Source organism: Cheilinus undulatus, linkage group 3 (assembly GCF_018320785.1).
Source record: "Cheilinus undulatus linkage group 3, ASM1832078v1, whole genome shotgun sequence".
NCBI classification, from domain to species: Eukaryota; Metazoa; Chordata; class Actinopteri; order Labriformes; family Labridae; genus Cheilinus; species Cheilinus undulatus.
This window is the reverse complement of record NC_054867.1, coordinates 28,823,180-28,845,222: the sequence shown is the minus strand read 5'-3', so window position 1 is coordinate 28,845,222 and position 22,043 is coordinate 28,823,180. Positions and strand designations below refer to the sequence as shown.

The 22,043-nt window shown below is 40.0% G+C and overlaps 1 protein-coding gene across 1 annotated transcript in view; it reads left to right on the top strand.

Moving 5' to 3' along the window:
- Window positions 1-2,106: 2,106 nt before the first annotated feature.
- The window catches only part of LOC121507224 (G-protein coupled receptor 22-like), a 28,284-nt gene continuing 8,347 nt past the window's right edge, over window positions 2,107-22,043 (top strand). The window contains exon 1 of the mRNA XM_041783437.1: window positions 2,107-2,239. The gene's annotated coding sequence lies outside the window, so the exon portion shown is untranslated. The remainder of the gene's footprint in view (window positions 2,240-22,043) is intronic.

The window sequence follows — 22,043 nt, the reverse complement described above, 5'->3', positions numbered from 1 at the left end:
GAGTTTCTGGACTGGAAAATCTTGTACTCTACAGTGCTGCTGTTGCTCTTTAACCCTCAGCTGGAGCAAGTTCATGTGCCTTGTCTCTGCACTGCTGAAAGGCATCCTGGGAAATATAGGAAATCAGTAAACAGATAGGGTAATGGAGTGCATGAGGCAGATACACTTTCATCAGTGTTTACATGTATATTTCCTTGCACACATGTCTGTTTGGGAGCTTTTCTGTCCACATTATGTGTTTTAATTTGCTTTCTAGGATTGTGAGTGCACATTTGCTGTATTTTTCCTTGGCTGAGTGACACAGGCATATGGTATGTGGGTGTTTGGCAGATGCTGCTAATCACTGGCTAGCTTTGCATTTGTATGTGACTGTTTTCACAAGAGATTCACATTGGTAGCAAGGGCAATTCACCGTGTTTGCCGTGTTGGTCGGTAAAAGAAAAAAGAGGCAGCTGAAGGCGCACAGGGGGGCCCCTGTGTCCTGTAAAGTGTGTGGCGCAGTGAGAGAGAAAAGGTGGGCTGCAGAAAAAAAATCTGGTAATGGAGGGCGGAGGGTGTGAAGTGGTTTAGATGGGAGCGACAACTGTTCAGGAAAAAACTGCTAAAATCTTTAGATCATGAGGTGTTGGGAGCAATCTGTGAAAGATCACACAAGTCATTATGCTCCACTGTTTCTCCTTCAAGAACAAGCATCAGCAGCCTCAAGTTTCTTTGTTCCACACACGAAGCAACAGATCGATGCTCTGCAGTGGGTCAGACTGGGCCAAGTTGGTTAAAGATCACAATATTTAGCTTTGAAATGAATAGTTTGACATTTAGGTGCATTGGAGAGAAGGAGAGACCTGGATTTTTTAGTTAATGTCAAAAAGCATGAAATGTTTCTTGTTGAAAGTTAAATAAACAACAGTCACTTCACCATCTGTTCATTAGCACACATGGAAATACAGGTTAAAAGGTTCTAGGAACATTAGAAAATTAAACAAGTTTCATGTTAAATATTTTATTTCTAGTTTTCATCCCTTTGAGAACACAAATGTGTGAAGTCCTAATTGAGGGTTTTAGCACATCTTCCTCCATGGGGATTACCTGCTCAGTAAACAGCTGACATCAGCTTCCTCCTCAGGGAGCCAAGGTGTTCACACCTTCATCTGAATCTCCCCCTGCACACTTTATCTCACAAATTCATTTTGCACAGTAATTTACACCACTCTCAGGAACAACCCTCTGTGAGCCAGTGTGAGTGCTGCAGTGACAGGGACCTCATATTTATGTGCTCCCAAGGTCACAAATTTAACAGCCAGTGACCTTGATCCCTGCCCACAACTCAAAGTGACAGAGTGCTCGTACAGTAACCACAGCAGGTAGTGGGTAGGATGCACCTCACAAGGAGATGGTTCATCCTGGAGCTAAAATATGGCTACGAGCCTCATGAATCTGCCCTTAAACCAGCAGCGATGAAGTCGACACATTGAAATTTAGAGCCTGGCACTCACTGTGAAGCAGAGACACATGCCTGCTCCTCGGGGGGGGGGGCAGAATTTACCAAGGAAAGCCTGAATCCAGACGTTTTCCTTTGAGTTACATCAGGTGAAGGGTGTAAGAATTTGCTTTCAGGGGAAGGATGAAGTAATTGGGAAATCTCGTTGAATGACTACAGAGGAGGTGTTCACCCTTGAGGAATCCGAGGTCGTCCTTGTGAAAGACTACCCATCCCGCCCCCCACCCAGTCCTCCTCCCGCATCCCTGTCTCCTCCCCCTTCCTACAAAAATCCCTCTCCACCCCCCCCTTCCCCCCCTGCTCCTCCTGCAGATCACCGTATTGGTCGCTGGGATGGAGCGACTGCGCTCCGGCGAGCGGTGAGCGCATAATCATGCGTTTGGTCTTTCCGGGTGTGGGATGCTGTGTAAGTCCTCTGCATACAAGTGGACAGGTGTAACGCGCCGTGTTGAGTGTGGGGATTAAAAACAAGAGAGAAAACGCCCAAACACTGTGATATTATCTCCTGCTTTTTAACCTCTGCTACTGCTGCTGCTCTGGCTCTGCAGCCGTGGAGGGCTTTCCCCCCTCCCGCTGTAATATTTATGACAAAACGGAGGCAAATTATTCTGGTCACGTTTCTGGCTGACAGCCGGCTGTCCTGGAGAGCGCTGGAGTGAATCCGGGTCCAGTGTTGGAGGTATAGCGCAGCGCACCGACACCTGCAGTAGGATGTAAAGGGAATTCCCACTTACTCAACTGGTAAGTTTAACTCTTCAATTAAGCACTTTTCATCTCTTATATCAAGAAATGTTCGTTATCACTGTTGAATGTGTCTTTACAAATGAAACAGTTGTGCGCATCATCCGTTTCCATTGATTTGAAAGCGATCTTGGATCTGAAATGGATGGTCTGGTGCAAAATTATACATATGTTTGGCAGGACTGTCCTAACCTGTTTTGTTACAGCGACAAAACAAATCACCCGCATGTCAGACCAGGACTTATAAGGGTCCAGAAAACATCCTCCGGACTCATGATTTCGCTGCCTTGTTTGCGTTTTTGGAAAGGCTCTATGCGTTTGTGGCAAAATCCTGACCATTTAGAAATCTTAAATCAGTGCCTTTAAACTCAAACAGGGAGGAAAATGACACCCACATACGCTGTTGAGGAGACGCATCTTTATAGTGACTTGTTTTGATGTGTCCAGGCTCATAGTAATCTTCATCCTCCAAGACTCCCATGCATCTCCCAGGGACCCACACTGATTGTTGATGCGCTTCAGTCACATGGATGCGCCACGCTTGACACGCAGGTGGCCCGTCTGGTTGTTTTTAAGCAATACTCCACTCAACAACTCATGTTGAGAAGTCTAATGTTATAATCAGATACAGTTATTCCACGCAGCACGTGAGCAGTCAGACCTGAACTGGCATAACCCCATGAGAGCAGGATTTCAAAGGATTGTTTATCAGGGCTGCTCTGCATTTATTTACCTTCATTAGAAAGACTGGGAAAACAGCCAGGAGTGGAAAATTATGTATTTTTTTAGAGGGTGACAGGACATTTGCATTTTCTCTGCCTGTCTTTTGCAGTTATGTAAATCTCAAATCTGAGATGTGTTTGGTTCATCAGCGTGGTAATGTGTTTACAAAGCTCTCCTTCTCCTTCAGTGCTTAGGTTAAGGGTTTGGATATCCATACGCGGACTTGTTTGTGATCCATTCCTGTCATGACAAGTGTGACAAAACACTTTCGATCCCTGCTTTCTTGTTATTGCAGCTTTTAGGAACATGTTTGGTGGAGGGTGATACGGTGGCACCTATAATGTGCACAACTGTTTTTATCACATTAATGAAAAGACTGAGATTTTTTGTAACCTAGACAAACTGGATGACTAGGATCAGCAAAGCTGTTCTTAAAGTTTTTAAACACTCCTGTAATGCAGACAGTATTCTTTACTTTTCTTACATAACCTTCATCCTCCCTCATCACTGTTTTCATTGCATACTAACTCATATTCAAGTGTATAACCATCTTTTTCCAGTTTCTCACACTGTCTTAATTTTACAGTAATTAGCAATAAGTATGTATTTGTATTGTTATGTAATTTCAGCATATCTTCAATGGACATAATGCATATTCTTCAAAGCTCTTGTGAGAAGTTTTTAGCAGGTTATGAAACAGGCTGATGCCTCTCTATGAACTAAAAATGCAGACATTAGCAAAAAGACGGATTATTTCTGTCTAGTAGAAGTTTTTATGTAAGCCTCCTCATGTGTCTGATAGAGTGGCCAACAGTACTGATGTCGGCTAAAGTCACATTTAAAAGCAAATTGTGACATGGGTGCTGGTTTAGCTCAGCTAGTAGAGAAGGGGCTCACAGACGCTACGGTCTTCAGTACACAGATTGCAGGTTCAAATCCTGATTGCTAGCACTGTTTGCAGCAACCTGCGTAGCTGAAATATGAAGCCACTGCAGAAGTGCAAAAAAACTGCAGTTCCTTGTGTGTCCACTAGAGGCTGGCTGCAGAAGCACTGGAAGTCGCATCAAAAAATCAATTTTAAAATGCTTCCTTTTATATGAGCAACAAACATGTTAACAACCTGGTTCAAACAAGATAACAGTCTGAATAGTTGACACCGTAGTAGGCGCGCACAAAATGGGGGTGAATGGAGCTAGCCATTCTAAAGAGCATAACTGATATAACTACATGTCGACATGTTGTAGGTGTTTGTCAGAAAGCTTAATGAGTATTTTCCAAAAGTGTATGCGACTGATGTTCGTATAAAAATATCGATGATGCCTCCTAGTGTCCAACACAAGTAAAGCAGGGCTGAATCATCTGATTTAGCAAAGAATTTGGATTTGCATGACCCACTTGGAATTTGATATCTTGGTCTACAACTCCAGACCCTCCCACAGTGAGAGCAGAGCTACAAGCAGAATCCTCAACTTTGGTGGATTTCTTTTCCTTTGCATCTTAAATCATCATGACAACAGCAGGAATGACTTTCTAATGCCCCCTAGCCCCGCTTTAAGAAAGGAAATAAACAAACAGGAAATATTCCTATCCACAGACCTCCAGCTAACACGGATGGCATGTGAGACTAGTATGCAAGACAAAGTAAACTCCAGATTTTTGTGACAGTCCTTCCTGACTTGACACTTACAGTGTGAGCACTCAGTTTGTGAGCGACCATCAGAGAAGCGATTTGGTCGCACAGTGTGAGCTGACATTCTGCCACGACTGTCATAGAGTCCCCTTGAAATCACACAGTGGATGCCCTGCTTAGGTGAACATTTTTAAAGATGGATAGAGACCTGTTAAAACAACCTGTAGCCACTGGAAGAGTATAAGTTTGTCAGTTTTTTGTCCATGCACCAACTTGGAATTTCTTTTAGGGTCAGACAAAAGCAGCACTAATATTGCATAACTAGAAATAAGTGAAGGGGCTGGCCTCTCTGGAGCTGTTACTGGCAGAGGTGTTGGAAAAAATATTTTAGTAAAAAGATGTATGAACCCAATGAGCTAATGCTAACTTGTTTAGCCATTCAAATGTTTATATGTACGTTAGCCAACATGTTTATTTAATCCAATCATGCCTTCCAACCTTTCGTTTAAATGTCTAAATATAAACTTCAAACTTTCAAGATGATATGAAAGCACATAATATCGACTGACAAATCATGCTATATTTCATATCAAAGTGTAAGTCTGACAATCTAATGGTGCTTTCACATCAGGGGCCTGATACGGATCTGAGTACACTTAAGCCTGAAGTCTGTTTCATTTGCGTCAGTGTGAGTGCAAATATACCTCCGGTGGTGTTCTCAGGCATGATCCAAGTGTATCCTGGCACAGTACGAATGAGAAGTGAATTCAGTCGCATCCTGATATGGGATAGAGAATTATGATGTTAGCGTGAAGCAAAAGTTTTTTCCCCTGCCGCAGTAATTCACAATTTTTCTTTATTGAGAGAAATGGAAAAATGTTGGAAATCGAAATCACATGAACAAATGGTCTGTTATGTTTCACCTTACGGATGACCACAAGTTGGAGTCAGTGAGTAGAATTGCAAAGGAAATACGTAGCGTGGGCCCATTTAATCCTCTAAACTACACATAAAGTAGATGTGTTAATACAAAGAGGGACATAGCTGGATTCTTTAAAAAGGATTTTAAAAAACATCCACGGTGGCAGAATGGGCAACTTTGCTGCTGGCTTGATGGTGAATATCTTGATTCCCAAAGGAATAAAGGGACTTCTCCACTGACTGACTTGCCTCCATAACCAAACAAGGGAGTATACAGGCCGCAGCTTTACCTCACTGTTGGGCACTGAAAGTCAGGTGTAGTTGGATGTGCTGGGAGAAGTCTTTATTTAGAATAACATCTAAAATCCTGTTAAATTGATATTCTGTCAATTCACTTTAAAATACAGATTTTTTTAATCTTAGAGGGTTTTTTGCAGCAGCTCAAAAGGATTTCAGACTATTAAAATAGACAACAAACTTCACACCAGATGTTCACACAGATATGTCCTATGACCAGTTCATAGTTTATTAAAGAACAGTGAGGACACATTCAATCAGTGATGAGCAGACAAGCATGAAAATGTATGTTGGATCTGCCTTCAGAAGCAGCATCAATCTGTTGACAGAAGCTGCAGTCCTCACTAGTAAACTGAGTGATCAGACCCCTCTGATTCCTTAAAGTTGAAAATAGGGAGTAAAGGTGTGTACTAGCAGTAAACTCACACCTGTTTTGAGGTGTGTTGCTCTGCAGGAAGTCTTGGTAACATGTTACAGCTTACTAAAGTGAACTGATCAAAAAATAAAATGTAGTGATTTTCTAAATCTTAATTTCCCATTAAAAAGGAAGAAAAAACAAAACAAAACAAATATGAGTTTAAATTTTCTAAAGGCTGATGGTCTGAATTGTGCATGATTTTAGGGGTGCTGCAGCACCTTCATCACTCTGACTCCTCATGGCTTTGGTTGTTACCAGGTTGATCTAAAGTTAGTTTGAGGGAGTGTTTTCAATATGGCGGCTGCCTCAGTAATCATTCAGGCTTTGTCCAATATTTTCTACTGTCGTTGGTCTTCCCTCACTATCTCTACCCATGGTTCCCTTCTTCAGTCTTGTCAAAATAAAGGCAAAATGATGTAAAAATAATCAGAAAAAAACCACATCAGTTTTGTGATAACATACGTGATAACCTTTATAGCTCTTTAACATAGTAATAATCTAACACTGAACCAGGCAAAGGCACAATGATATCAATACAAAATGGGCTCTTAAAGTCCCTGTAAAGTGAAATCCAAGCTTTGTGTCTTAACACAATTACATGATATGTTAGAGTAAGGTTGCTGTAAACATGTGAAAACTCTGAGACCTGCGTGTGCCGTAATTTTTGATTTGGACTGTTAGAAAGTTGCTCACCACTCTCCTGGCTTGGTTTTATTTGAGGGAAAATATATGAGCCCATTACATCACCAGTCTTGATTGGTAAACACCCTTCACCCAGAGCGTAAAATCTACAGTATGTTTCATGGCTGATCATGATCTCGACCTTTTTTTTTTGTTTTTGTTTTTTTTTTACAAGTTAGGTGAATTAGCTTTCTACACATGCTTGTTGCCACAACTCTAGGTTTACTTTCTGCTGTTAAATAGCTGCCTGCCCTGAAGTTGGATACAAATGGCAACTGGACATAGGGGGCAATATAAGGCCAACGGGAAAAAGGCAACTGTTTAACAGTAATGGATTATTTCAATGATAAAGTAACTTACAGTGGATTACTTGAATAGCTGAACTGTGACAGTTTCTTTGACAGGGATGTAATGAAGTGAAGCTGTAATTACAGCAGTCATTCATATTGTTTTCAACACGGAGTAATATTTGGCGTCCCAGTCAGTTAATTTCAGCAGTGCGATAGAGCACAACACGATATATCAGTCATCTGTGCTCCTCTGCTGGCTCTGCCGGTCCTGTCTCACCCCTGTAACTGCCTCCAAAGCCAGAGGTACAGAGGAAGTATCACTTTTTCCCCAGCTGCATGCTCATAGAGAAGGCAAGATGTCCCAGGAGTGTAAATATCATGCTCTGAAACTGCACTGTGAAAACGCACACCTCCATGTCAGTCTTTTTGCACCTACTTATTTGCAAAGATTCTCTATGAATGACACGTTTTACCCTTATAAAACAGCAGGTGTTAAAAACCCCTACTTTCAGCTAAGAAATTAGACTGATAATTTTGTCCACAGGGGGTGCCAGAATCATCACAACCCAAAAGATTCTCACAGGAGCTTTAATCAAGAAAAATGTGACTACAATCTGGAAGATGTAACTGAGATGTTGAATCATAAAAACTGAATATGAAATACTTAGAATGTAGCAAAAGAGAATGAAATAATCTCAAGGAAACCAGAAAAATAAAATTTTCTCAAATAGTAAGGCCTCTGTCAAGTTAATGTTTGAAGCTGTGTCGCACCAAGCCAATTAGAAGTGCTTCCTACCTCATGTTGTTTCAGCTTTACTGTGGACTACTCACCTCTGAGTGAACTGTTTTGATCAGAGCATAAACATGCTGATGATTAAAAAGACCGAGTTGAAGCCAGCCTTCCCTGTTATGTTTTTATTCTACTGTGTGTTTAAACACACGTGTGTTTGTTTCCATGTATGCTTCCTGCTGAGAATCCCAAAGGGACAACTGTTTTAACACATTTCCTATTCCCATTCACTCTCATGGAGGCAGTCTGTGTTTGCTTTGCATGTGGTTCTTTGTGTGTTGTGTGCATCTGCGCGCATGTATTTATAGAGAAGCTTTGATGCTGCTGGTGAGGGAAATATTCCACCACGTGTGTCACTCTCAGGCGCAAAGCTGCAGTGTAGTTGAGGTAGGCTGTCATGCTGTTTTCAGGAGTACTGTAGCCTCTGATATGATGAGGTGATTGAGGGTCTCGTCTAGATTTTAGAGGTGCTGAAGAGAAACTGGACGGAATCGTGTTGAAGTTATCACAGGACAATAACAGCGTGGGAGGAGCGCATAGCATTTATGTAAGAACCTCTACATTCTGATAAAGTTGCATTGAAGAAACCTGCCTGTTTTTGAATTGTTTTTAATATCACTGAATGGCTCCAAGACCTTCAACCTGGGGGGAATATTGACACAGCCACTGTGTTGATTGTCTGATTTCTGAAATTGTCAAGGATTGACTATGCATTTTAAAATTTCTGTTATATTGTATTTCTTGCTGACATTTCAGATTCCTCATGCTGTTATGTAAATCAGTTTTTAAAGTGACTTTAAAATGAAAGGATGCCAGCAAAAGGTTGCAAGAAAACTGCAAGAACTGCAGATGCTGAATAAAAATTTCACGGCACTAAGTACATACAATCAGATTTATGCCAAAAGCCTCCAATAATGAGCACTTTATCCATTCTATTTAATTGTTTTAAATAGCTTTGGAGAATTACTCATGTTACAAACAGAAACTGCAATATTTGTTCAATCTGTGGAGCACATTTTCTAACTCTTGGTCAGGTCTCTATATAAAGAGATCTCAGATCTCAGTAGGACTAACCTGCTTAATCAAAGGTTAAATAAATACATAACATATGGCAAGGTAAGCTCAACCAAGTTTAAAAACACAAGCATGAAAATCATTTCCACTATCACGAATAAGATGCAAGTCAGTAAAACATTCATCCAGCAGACACTAGACTCACCACAATGTGAACAAATACAAATAGAAATGCAAAAGCACACATGCACCCCACCACACAAAAGATCGCATACTGCCTATACAGAGCATTTAATTTTACAAGGCTAGTTTGTCTTAATCCTATTGGAACCAGCAGTGTAGGGCTGCCTGCAGAAATGGCTACTCTTAATTTAAGCCCCATATTTATTTTAAAGACCCATCCAGCAAAGGATAAATGGCATACACTGTAAACTGTTCTTTCATATTCATTTAACCTAAAAGCAGATCATATGTATTTGTACAATGACACATCACTTCTTGACTTTATAGTAACAATCACCATAAAATGATGATGAGAGAAGAAAACTGATAGAAAGTAATGCTGTCAATAGTAATCCTAGGGAACCTCAAAGTATGAGCCGCCATAATCTGCCTCTCATTGGCTCATCATATGTTCTTATCGTTAGATAAGAACATATGAAGGCAATGTATGAAGGCAATACTGAGTACCAGCCAATTAGAGGCAGAGTAAGATTGGTCATGCCTTAGCCATCCTAGAAAAAATACAGCATATCACTGATGATGAGTATCAGAGGGGATTTAGAAGTGGGTATACTCCATATTCCTGTGTATACCCTGCACTACACTACTGACTGTAACTATCCAAGCCATATAGACAAGTTGCAAGGTGTTTGGCATTGGACTTGGTGATATGAGGCTTGCATGCAGCTGCTTGGCCATGGAAACCCATTCCATGAAGCTCCCGCCACACAGTTTTTGTGCTTACATCAATACCAGTGAAAGCTCAGAACTCTGAAACTAGTGTCTTTAACACACCAATCGCCTTAGCAGTCATTGACTCCCCTCTATGATTTTACATCTTCCCCTTCCTCTTCATGGTTCAGTTGCTGTTGTTCCTGAATGCTTCCACTTTCTAATAATATCACTTATGCTTGACTGTGGAATATCCAGCAGGGATGATATTTCACAAACTGTCTTATTGCAAACGTGGCATCCATCACTGCCATCATCCGTCACTGAGCTCTTCAGAAAGGCACATAGGTAGATATGATGGGAGCTGATAGCCATCTTACACTTCATCTGACCACATCAAAATGTTTTGAAGACATGAGCATTGTAGACAAGCCTCCATACAAGAGGATGAAATGTTTACTAGTTTACTCTAAATAGTTTTTAATTTTGCAATAAATACAGTTTGTAAAAAGTTAGACGAATCCAGGGATGTATGATGACACTACATCCATGACTCGTATCATCAGGTGCGGGTCATGGATGCTTTTTTACAATTTTCTAATTTTACAAAGACATGAAAGCAGAATTTTACAAAATAACTAGTGCTGTCAGTATTTATGATTCATTTTGAGAAATAAATTACAAGGGTGAAAAACGTGAATAAAAATATATGTTGATAATATATGTTGATTAATCGCACTCTGATGTGATCACAGCTGGCTTAAGTAGCTTTGTAACTTTAATTGGAACACTTAAAAAGTCCCTGTGCTCTTAATTTTTTATAATTGTAGATAAAATCTATATTATACAGATTAACACAGATCTAGATTGATTAGTAAGTTGACAATCTGATCATAATCCCATAATCTTAATTGTAAATGTAAGCCGGTGCATATTTGATTTTCTAGCTAATCACAAATAAAGACTTTCCTTAATGTGTACAGACACATAGAGCTGAAACAGGCAGGACAAAAGCAGGATGATGAGGGTGAAAATGTAAGACACATCAGGTTCAAATCCAGAGAAAACAGGACAATAAATCATTAGAAGAGCAGAGTGGAGTGACCAGGCTGAAATAGGCTATCAGGAGGCAGGAGAGAGAAGAGAAAACCAGTAAACAATGACTATATAGACTCAGTGTGGACAATCATAAATATTTAGCAGCAATACAGCTGCTGTCTTGCATATTTAATATGTGTTTAAATATGTTTCAGTTTAATTACTTGTATATTTTACATGCTGGACACATTTGCTTTATTACTGTACTTGGCAGCTGACTGACATTAGCTGTAGGTGTAAATGAGTCCCATTTACTTAATCCCGTGTGGTGTTCTAATGAAGCCCCTTAAATGTAAGTATTTTAAATGAGTTTCTGAATATTTGGCTGTATTTATGTGTATATGTTGGTCTCCTATCCCTCCAGTTAGACACCTGTCTGTCATTAGCTGTTAAACTACAGATGCCTGCAGTAGTGCCCTCCTCTCTCTAGGCCAATGATGTCCTGTCTGAGGGAGATAAATGGCATTAATTGAGCTCTAATTGCCTTCTGGACTGAAATAGCTTAATCATTTTAACCTGCTGCAGACAACTTAAGTCTTTCTTTTTCTAGTAACCCAATCAGGGCCACTTACTCCTCTCATGTTATTCCATTGCTGGCTAATCTGTTTTTCAAGTTTTCTCACCTCCTCATCACCTCTCGGCTCAGTAATCCATGAACTCAGAGCAGAAACCACATCAGGATGTTCTGTTTATAGGTAGGGAGCTTTTCTCTCAGCTTGCTTTCATCTGCTGAATGAAGATTTGATAAAAATAAGCTCTTGTTAAATATTGTCATCGTTCCCTGATGCCTTGTTAAAGGTATCCTTTGGTAACCTGTGGTCTGTAATCATGGATCCATCTTGCAAAGCTTCAGTGTGAATGTTTCCTGGTCACTGAATGACGAGGAGAACAAGGCAGTTACAAGCATGGTTAAGTTAGTACCGCAAGCCTGTAAACAATGCTGGCTAGAAGAGAAATGAGTATGGATGCACCTATAGCGACAGCTATATGTAAGCTATATGCTATATATTTCATTGCTCTGATTGGCTCATTATAGCTGTTGTAGACAAAACATTCAAAGGCTCAGCTTTTCCCAAACATCATGTATGGGATGTTGCCAAGATGGATGTGATATTTGTCCTATGCCATGGACATATGACACAATCTATCTAGTGTGTCAGGTTACTTAGCAAAGGAAGAGTGGGACTTGAAGTATGTAAACATTTACGCCCGAAGCCCACATGATGCATAATATGCAGAATAATAACACTGTAATATTTTTCCCATAAAAGGATAGTAATTCTAATCAGGCTATCACATTTTTCCCTCACAGTAGAGAAATTTTAGGCAGGTTTTGGCCAAAAATTAAGGGTGAAGTAAGGCATAGATATGATGAGTAAGCCACCTGAGGGCACCATCAGATAGGAAGGATTGACACAACCCAGGTCTGCTCTGAATGTCCTTGCATTTACCAGGGGCATGGGAAAATAATCTATTGAAAAAATAAAGCCTACCCCTGTAGGGAGGAGTAATGTAGTAAGTAAGCATGGCAAGGGTACTCTCTGGACAGGTAGAAGGGTTTCCATGAGCCCCTATATACAAATTTGACACCGACGACAAGAGGGGTGGATTCCTGCGTTGAACATCCCACTCCAAGTGACGATACTCTCTGACAATCAGTGATTGTCAGTGTCTTGACATCACATTTCAGTTTTGGACAAGTTTCAAGCTCACTACCAGGGATCAGGTACAATACCTAATTGAAAACGAACAAACAAAACAACAAAAAAGAACCAACAACAAAAAACCTTCAAGGAAAGTCCAGCTGGTTCCAAATAGTGGAAAAGCACTTACAGTTACAAAGAATTGTGTTAGTCAATATAACAGAATATGCCGAAAAGGGAAACACATTTTTTCTTTTATATTGATGTTGTAAATAGAAAGTGAGAAAAGTACATTCACAACTGCATGCACTTATATGGTTTAATAGATTGTGAGCTTGACATCTAAAATCAAGAGCTATGAGGAAAGGGATGAGAATTGAAACTGATACTGACATGGTACTGGTACCAAAACATCCAATACCTACCGGACCGAATTACAACACAGATATCAATACTGTATTTTAATATTTGTGTGACGATGTGTTAAGTTACACCTGGTTTCCTTTTCTTATTCCATGTTTGGCATCTTATAAAGATATTTCTGCAAATCATTTATGATACCCAGACAGTTTTTATGATCCAGCTGACTTTCAACACCCCCCATCCCCCTCAAAGTATGGATTCAGGGCCAGTTTAGGCACCAGCACTGTATTAAAAGTATCAGTTTAGCACCAGTATCAGAAAAAAACCAAACAATACCCAACCATAATGAGGGAAAAACTGAGGCAAAAAAGTACTGTGAGTTAACATTTTTTTCTTGTTTTTCCTCATTCATATGATGCAGCTTTAGATAGTTAATGCAAAAATAGTCATCCAGACAATCAGACATGAGTGCATACTTGTACAGACAGGGTCTCAGTGATGCACTGCTACTCATGTATATTTATAAGGCAATGTGCACACATTTGCCTCACATTAAGCAATTTAAGCAGTGAGTCCAGTAATCATCAACTGGCAGCCGAGGGTCACATTACATCCCCCAAAGCTTCTCATCTGGCTCCCAGAAATTTATTAAATTCACAAAATGTAGTGATAAAAATATTTTCTGATAATTAATTAAATTCTTTTTTTGGTCCACACAGCTATTAAAGCAACCTTGGAAACAAATGACACCAGAAAAATTTAATCAGGAATAACAGAAATCCATGTATCAACCATTATTAGCAATTATGCTGCATGATTAGCACGTTCTTATTAGTTATTCTTAAACATACACATTCTTGTACACAAGTTGTGTACATTTCAATGAAATAAACTATTTTAACAAGAATTTGTTAATCAGACCAAAAATGTTTATACAAGTTTGTTTGAAAGTGCAGCCCCTAAAGTATCTATCAAGAATAAATCTGGCTCTTGTGCAAACATTGTTAATGACCCCTGTTGTAGTATAATTGTAATAAAAGTATGAAATTTGATTGATATTTGTGGAGTGTATCATACTGTGGCTTTCTAGCAATCATGACAATTGAAATGCTGCAGGGCATAAAAAGGCCAGACTAGGGTTAGGTGTTTTATTTTATCTGGATAGCCAGCTCTATCTAGCTCACTCTGGAGGACATCTACGTCTCAGGCAGTGAAACTAGAATCAATTTGAGTCACAATCAAGAAAAAAGCCCAAATAACAAAGCATAAAACTCAATATTGATTTGGCAGTGCAATCAACAAGCAGCGTTGTCATTATAATCAGCAAATAAGGGAGAATCACCCCTGCAAGCCCTTTAGGCCACTTACTTAGCTGGGCTGTTTAAACGGCATATCAAGTGATCAAAACATTGAGAAAGGGTATTTGACCTCCAATTCTTGGTGCCATAATATGATCTCTGTGAACTTTGTCTGTATATCACTATACGGACGCACCAGGGATTTACCATTGCATTCTTTGCCTTGATCTATACAAAGTCACATGTCAAAAGAAAGAGATACGATTAAATCTTTTTAACTGAGGCCAATATTTTTAGCATTTGGTAATGGTAAAACTCCTAGAAAAAAGGATCCTGCCTTTTTCTTTGACCTTCCTTGTCTGGTAAGTGCCTTTCAAACTCTCCACCCCAATTTCAGATAATCCTTATTACATCATCAGGGCTATTTTTCTCAAGCTTTAGACAGCTTCTCCACAGCAGACATTTAAAAACTTATTTTCCCAGATTGAGTGAAACTCCTCATGACAAGAATACTGATCCTTAAGAGTAAAATTGGAACTGTGCAACTTTAAGAAAAAAAGTGCAATGAAAGAAGAAAAGATAAGAACTTCTATCAATCTGAGCTGCATTTGAGATTTAAGTGTTTGTGGTTTTTTTCACATCAATGCAGGTTGTGTGCATGTGGACACAGGTCAAGGCTTTTCCTCGCTATAAAGTCAGTCAAGCTTGTTATCACACCAACAGCTGGTGGTCTGGTGCTTTGTCACCAGAGAGGCACAGAGTCGGCTGCAGACCTCGCACTGTGACTAGACTATTTATTCACAACACTCCCAACACCACACAAATCAGCCCAGCAACATGTAGGAAAGAAGCTACTTTGGTGTTTGTAATTGGGCGATTCATTACCTTCATGACAAGTATTGTCGAAGTAAAGAGATGGATAGGGAGGCACTGATGATCAAGCCCAATCACTTGGGCTACATACAGAGAAAGTATGAGTTACGAAAATAATGATAGCAATAAAATGAAAGCTGATATGCCTTTCTATTTAATCCTGGTCTTATTTTCATTTTATCACAACCACCAATCATGGCTATTCTTCTCAACTGGGCAGGTTAACATCTTTCATAATCACTGATTTTCCTCAACAACTGCACTTGTTCTAACTCATCCTTACTCCTTTCATCAGCTTTCCCTCTTGAATTTGATTTCTTCTTCTTTTAAAAAGCGATGATTGCACAGCAGCCTTGATTGGTCTTTATTGAGGGGTGGTTCATGTAATAACAAAATTTGAAGCTTGAGACATCGTAGCTTGAAGGAAGATACTGATAATGATGCCTCACACCCTGTTGACCAGATTTGTTGAGAAACCAAGGTCCTTCCTGCACTTTATATAGATGGTATGAAACAGACGAGAGACTGACCTGTTGTTAGATGTTTGATAGCAGTCTGTCAGAACTAAGTCTTTATCTCACCTTCAATATCTCTTATGTAATGACAAGAATCTCTGGAAGGCAACTTGTGCTGTTGCATCATGAAAAGCTTCCATCAAAAACCACATAACACTCCCTTCAGACGATCTGGAGGGACTGCACAAAGATAATTCTCCATGTAAAAGCGAAGAGCCAAGAGTTTGAGATAAGATGGATGGTGAGAAGGGAGGGTGAGGCTGTGCATCTGGGACTGTTCAAAAGAGAGATGGATAGAGGTAGTGAGCAGGGAACAAACATTCCCCTCCAGCGAGCACACGGCTCAGCATCCATCTGCACGCCCCTAAGCCTCCCTCCCATCCATCACTCCCTCACTGCACCTACCTCCCGCTTTCATCTTACCTCCCGTTACCCAGCAGTCCCCATTTTCTCCAGCTTGTCTAGGGCAAAAGTATAGATGGGATTCAGCACTTTCTTAAGCACACAAGATGTCATTCACCTCGGTCAGCAATCCATCTTGTGATGTATCTGTGGAGAGCATATGGGTGGGGAGAGTGTGATGAGACGTGGGCTGGCAGTGGGTGGCTGTGTGGACGGCTGGATGCCAGTTAGAGACACATTGCAGACTGCATGATGTTCTAATGCGTCTTCAGCAGGTTTGGCAAGATATATGGTATACCATGTTAAAATTTTACACTGCCAAGTGTTCTGGCCCTCAAACTAGGGGTAGCAATTATGGTTTCACTTTGACTTGAACTTACATAAGACACCAGTTTGTTGGGTGTGTTTTCATATTAAAAATGAATTTCTCCTGAAGGTTGTTGAACAGAAACATTCACGGGTGTGATGTTGTTGCACTCACTGAACAAGTTGTGTTGTTGGCCAGGCCAGCCGGGTTTTCTGGGAGCCTGCCAGGGATGCTGCTGCCCAGCTGGTGGTTGCTTGCTGTTAGCGCTGCTGAAGGAAGTAAGTGGGAAAATTAAGCCTTTGATCGATTGTCTCACTGCGGACATTAGGAATACCTACGACAGCCATGAGTCAGCGTGCTGCATGCACCATCTCCCCGTTTGCTTTCCCTCACCCCACTCCCTGTCTTTTCTGTCACTCTACAGCGTATCCCTTTCTTCCTCAAATGTCAACTTTGGGTGTCAGCCCCATAGAATCAAAAAGCAAAGGCTTCTTTCTAATCTCAACATGTGACACTGACATTTTACTGTTTAACAAGGAGGAAAACCATCAAAAGAGAAGCAGATAACAATTTCTCCACAGATAGTAACCTTAAATAAACCATTATACAATGCTGCTACACTTTCATCTTTGTGCATCTCTAGTCAGATACAATGCCCTCTTACAGAGGTCTCTTTTGTTATCTGAACAACCAGGCCCTGCTTGCTGTCGCAGCTATTTATTTTTCCAATCTATTTTTTGGGGTAAAATACATACACATCTACTTTCGTTATTGTTATTCTCAAGTAAACAGAAGTGACGGCTCCTGTCCCTGAGGTGGACCCAGGCGGAGAGGCTTGCTGAGTAGCTGGATGATTTCCAAGTGCTAAATTCAAGCCACAGCAGCAGGTTTAATGATTGAAAATAAGTTACCAGCACTTCACTGTGTAGCTCACTCTGTAGGGCAGTGTGCTCTTTTTAACAAGACTTCAACAAACAGTATATGGCTGAAACATCTTTTCAAAAAAATGAAAGCAATCATTCTGAAAGCAATGATTCAGCTGTCTGTTTCTTTCCTGGAAAGTTGTTGCACATTCAAAAATATGCAATCTAAGCACTGAAAGTTTTATTAAAGGCTCAGGTGATGCTTACATTTAAATAATAAGAAAACTGGAGAAGTCTCACGTGTACGGACCACATTAAGATCACTGAGGACTGAGGCTAAAGCTAGAGAGTACCCTTGGGCCCTCTGCAGGATCAGCACTTTGAGCATGCAGCAGCAGCAGCAGGATGGACAGCAGTCATGACACAAAAGGGCCAGATTTCATAAACCATTTCTGCTTTGGTACAGACATGCTGGGAAGCTGGTGCGTGCCATTTATTGGACAGGTGCACTGGCCTGAAAATGGACTTGTCATCTTAGGTGCATCTTGTGTGAAATAACTCAAGTGTGCCTCAAACCATCCAGGCAGGATTACAGGAATAGCATGTTGTAGTTAAAGAGTTTGTGTGGCCTGTGAGTATGTTATGTGGTGCCTGTTGTCTGGCCCTGAAAAACAGGTGTACACCGCTTTCCACATTATTAAGAAAATGACATTTTTCTCTTATTTTCCAAAAAATTAATGCAAATGACATAGTATTTTTCAAGTCATCAGCCATTAAAGCATAATTCAAATGTTTCTGAACAAAGTTCATAATGATAACTGTTATTTCTTTTTTAAAATAAAAACCTCAAAATGCACTTTTCCACATATTCCATATTATTAATCAGGCCACAGGTTTCAAGCAATATAGGAAAGAAAAAGGATTTCTCTGCTGCCGAAAAGTGTCAAATAGTGTTATGCCTTGGACAAGGAATGAAAACATTAGATATTTCATGAAAAATTGATCATGATCATCGTACTGTGAAGAAATTTGTGGCTGATTCAGAGCACAGACGGGTTCCTGCAGATAAAGGCATAATGAGGAAGGTTTCTGGCAGACAAATTCATCAAATTAAGAGAGCAGCTGCTAAAATGCCATTACAAAGCAGCAAACAGGTATGTGAAGCTGCTGGTGCCTCTGGAGTCCCACCAACCTCAAGGTGTAGAATCCTCCAGAGGCTTGCTACTATTCGACCGCCCGATCCAATGCTCACAAGCAAAAGCAGTTGCAGTGGGCCCAGAAACACATGAAGACTCATTTTCAAACAGTCTTGTTGACTGATGAGTGCTGTGCAACCCTGGATGGTCCAGATGGAGGAGTAGTGGATGGTTGGTGGATGGCCATCATGTTGCAACAAGGCTGAGAAGTCAGCAAGGAGGTGGCAGAGTCATGTTTTGGGCGGGATTCATGAGGCGAGAGCTGGTAGGCCCCTTTAGGGCCCCTAAAGGTGTGAAAATGACCTTGGCAAGGTATATAGAGTTTCTGACTGACCACTTTCTTCCATGGTAAAAAAAAAAAGTGACTGACCACTTTCTTACATGGTAAAAAAAAGAAGAGCAGCTCCTTCTGTAGCAAAATTTTCTTCATGCATGACAATGCTCCATCTCATGCTGCAAAGAATACCTCTGTGTCATTGGCTGCTATGGGCATAAAAGGAGAAAAACTCATGGTGTGGCCCCATCCTCCCCTGACTTCAACCCTATTGAGAACCTTTGGAGCATCCTCAAGCTAAATATCTATGAGGGTGGGAGGCAGTTCACATCAAAACAGCAGCTCTGGGAGGATATTCTGACATCCTGCAAAGAAATTCAAGCAGAAACTCTCCAAGAACTCACAAGTTCAATGGATACAAGAATAGTCAAGGTGATATCAAAGAAGGGCTCCTATGTTAACAGGTAACTTGGCCTGTTAAGATGTTTTTGATTGAAATAGCTTTTGATTTCAGTGAATATGACCTAATGCTGCAAATTCAACAAATAACCATTTTCAATTCTTTACAACCAATAAAATGTTTTAAAACTCTGTCATGCTTAATAATGTTGAAAAGTGCATTTTGAGGTTTTTATTTTTTTTTTAAATAATGGTTATCATTATGAACTTTGTTCAAAAACATCTGAATTATGCTCTAACAGCTGATGACTTGAAAAATTTTCTGTCATTTGCATTAATATTTAGGAAAATAAGAGAAAAATGTCATTTGCTTAATAATGTGGAAAGCAGTGTAATTTTAACTGCAGGAGTTTGTTAATCAAGATGATATGGAGTGGAAATTATGTAAAAATTTGAATAAATGAAAGCAGTTATAATACTTAGCCATCCTTAATGTTCCTGTAAAGTGAAATCTAAAATTAGTGTTTGAACACCCTAGATATGTTGGAATAAAGTTGCTGTAAACATGTGAAAACACTGAGATCCATGTGTGACATATTTTTGGAATTGGACTGTTACAAATTTGTTCATCTCTTTCCTGGCTTGGTATAATTTAAGCAGAGCAAATATAGCAGCCCACGACATCACTGGCTGTTGTGGGTAATACCCCACCTCCTTAACGCTACAACAATATAAAATCTCGGATCAGTTCATCTCAGTACAGTCTGTTGCTAGCTGATGTCACTGCCTTCATTGAAAGTGAACAGCCATTTACATGCTGTGTGTTTGATCCTTGTGTGGTAAATTTCCCAAATCTATCAGCCACAGTGGCCCATGGGTCATTAAAAGTATCGTAACAGAGAGATTTGTGCCAGAAAACAGTAAATTTAATCCCCAACTTCTGTCCCTCTGCTCTGGCACTAAGCCAGGCAGCTGTGCTTTAACCAGAGTTCACCCTTAGGTCAAGGTAGTCTAATTGCTGGAATGCTTGTCTATTTTTCACTTGAACCAGATGCAGCAGGATCAAAAATCCAACCTGCTGAGGGTGTGGATCGCATTTCTTGTTTGTGGAAGTGGCTTTAGCTCATTCAACCGACATGCTCAAGCCTTCTTAGAGCAGACATTGCTGCCTCATTTTTCAAGATTTTGCAGCTTAATATTTCATAAACATAGACATGGTTTTAAAGACTGAAATTTAGCCTGGTGGTTCATAACTCAGTGGCCTGTAATACAACAAACCTAAAATAAATATTCTTTTGATCACTTTTCAGGGACTTTAATGTATGACATAACAGAGGCTGAAGAGCTTACGTTAGATTCATTATGCTGATGCACACCATGTTGATTGCACTCTGGTGATAAAACTCACTGTTCTTTGGAGCAATTATCTTGTGAGACCAGGGAGACATCAGACATTTTTTGTGCCACCTTGTTGTCAGTGCACCTTTTCTATATTTCCTCAGAAGAGCGGCTCGTAATCCTGTTATTCAAACACCTCACTTTTAGCTTGAGCCTTTGATCCGTTCTCCTCTTCCTCTGATGTATCCTCTTATTGTTGTTATTTTTCATATGATTTCACCAAGACATGCCTAAATAGACCAAGATAATGAAATCCCTAACAGTGTGTTTTTTTCATACACAGTTTGGGGCTGGGAACATGTCTCCTGTTCATCTTTGTGATGGGCAGAAGCAATTTAGCCTCTGGCAGGAATCCTTCCATCAGGAAAAAACAAAACACATGGATAACTCCAAGAGTGTGTGCAAAGTGAAGCAAGAGTGCACGAGAAATACACAAAATTAGAAAAGAGGGAGAGAGACTGAACTTTTCACACTGACAACAGGATGTAGCAGAGCATTTACCCTCTGATACTGTGAGACGGTGCTTGACAACCCTTCATCTTCTACCAGACACCTATAATAACCCTGACAGCCAGGTTCAGGAAGTTTTGCCTTCTTGGACACTGTGAGTTTGTTCTTGTTGTTTCATAGGTGAGCACAGCAGGCACAGCAAAAGAGGTAGCAGAATGGATGAAAACATCTGTAAAGCCAAAGTAAAAGAAAGTCATTTGATTCCCTATTGAACAAACATGTCACATCATTTAGTTTACGCAGTGTCATGCTATCCTGAGGAGGGCCCCAGTTCAAGATTATGTCACTGAAATGAAGCAACAACCCTTACTTGAATGACCTGCTGCTTCAAAAAGTTTGCCTCCAAGCATACATCATCAGGGTAAACAGACAAGGGGAAACTGTCCAGAAAATTAACTGTTACTGAAATGCTAAGACATTGTTGCCTTGATGTCTGGGTTATTATGAAATAAATTAGTAAATAAATGTCAAATAAATGATTCTCAAACCCCCAATCAGTGGTAAAGGTTAGTTTTTACCATGCCAATTTATGTCCAAGTGTTAATTATTCTAAGATGTTTACTTAAGAAGTTTATAAAAGCCTATAAACCACCTTGGTTGTTTTTTCCTGTTATTGATTTTATAAAACAGTGATAGTCACAGTAATTTAGATTTTTTTTTTTTAACCAACAAACCATCCTTAATGTCAAAGTGAAAACAGTTCACTACAAAGTAATGTCAATTAAACAAAAATATGTAAGGTAAAATAAGTGACTGCATAAATATTCACCCTTTTTGAAGTGACTGACCTAACACATCAGAGGTCCAGCCCATTAATGCCTGTAGTTTCACAGGTAATGACATGAGAATCACCTGAGTGCAGTGGCTGTGTCTGAAGAGATTGTAGCATAAAGACACCTGTATCTGAAAGGTCTAGTCACTGGTTAATCAGTATTCCTGGCTACCATTACACTGTGTAGACAAAGGAACACTCCAAGCAACTAAGAGAAAAGGTTTTTGAAAAGTAT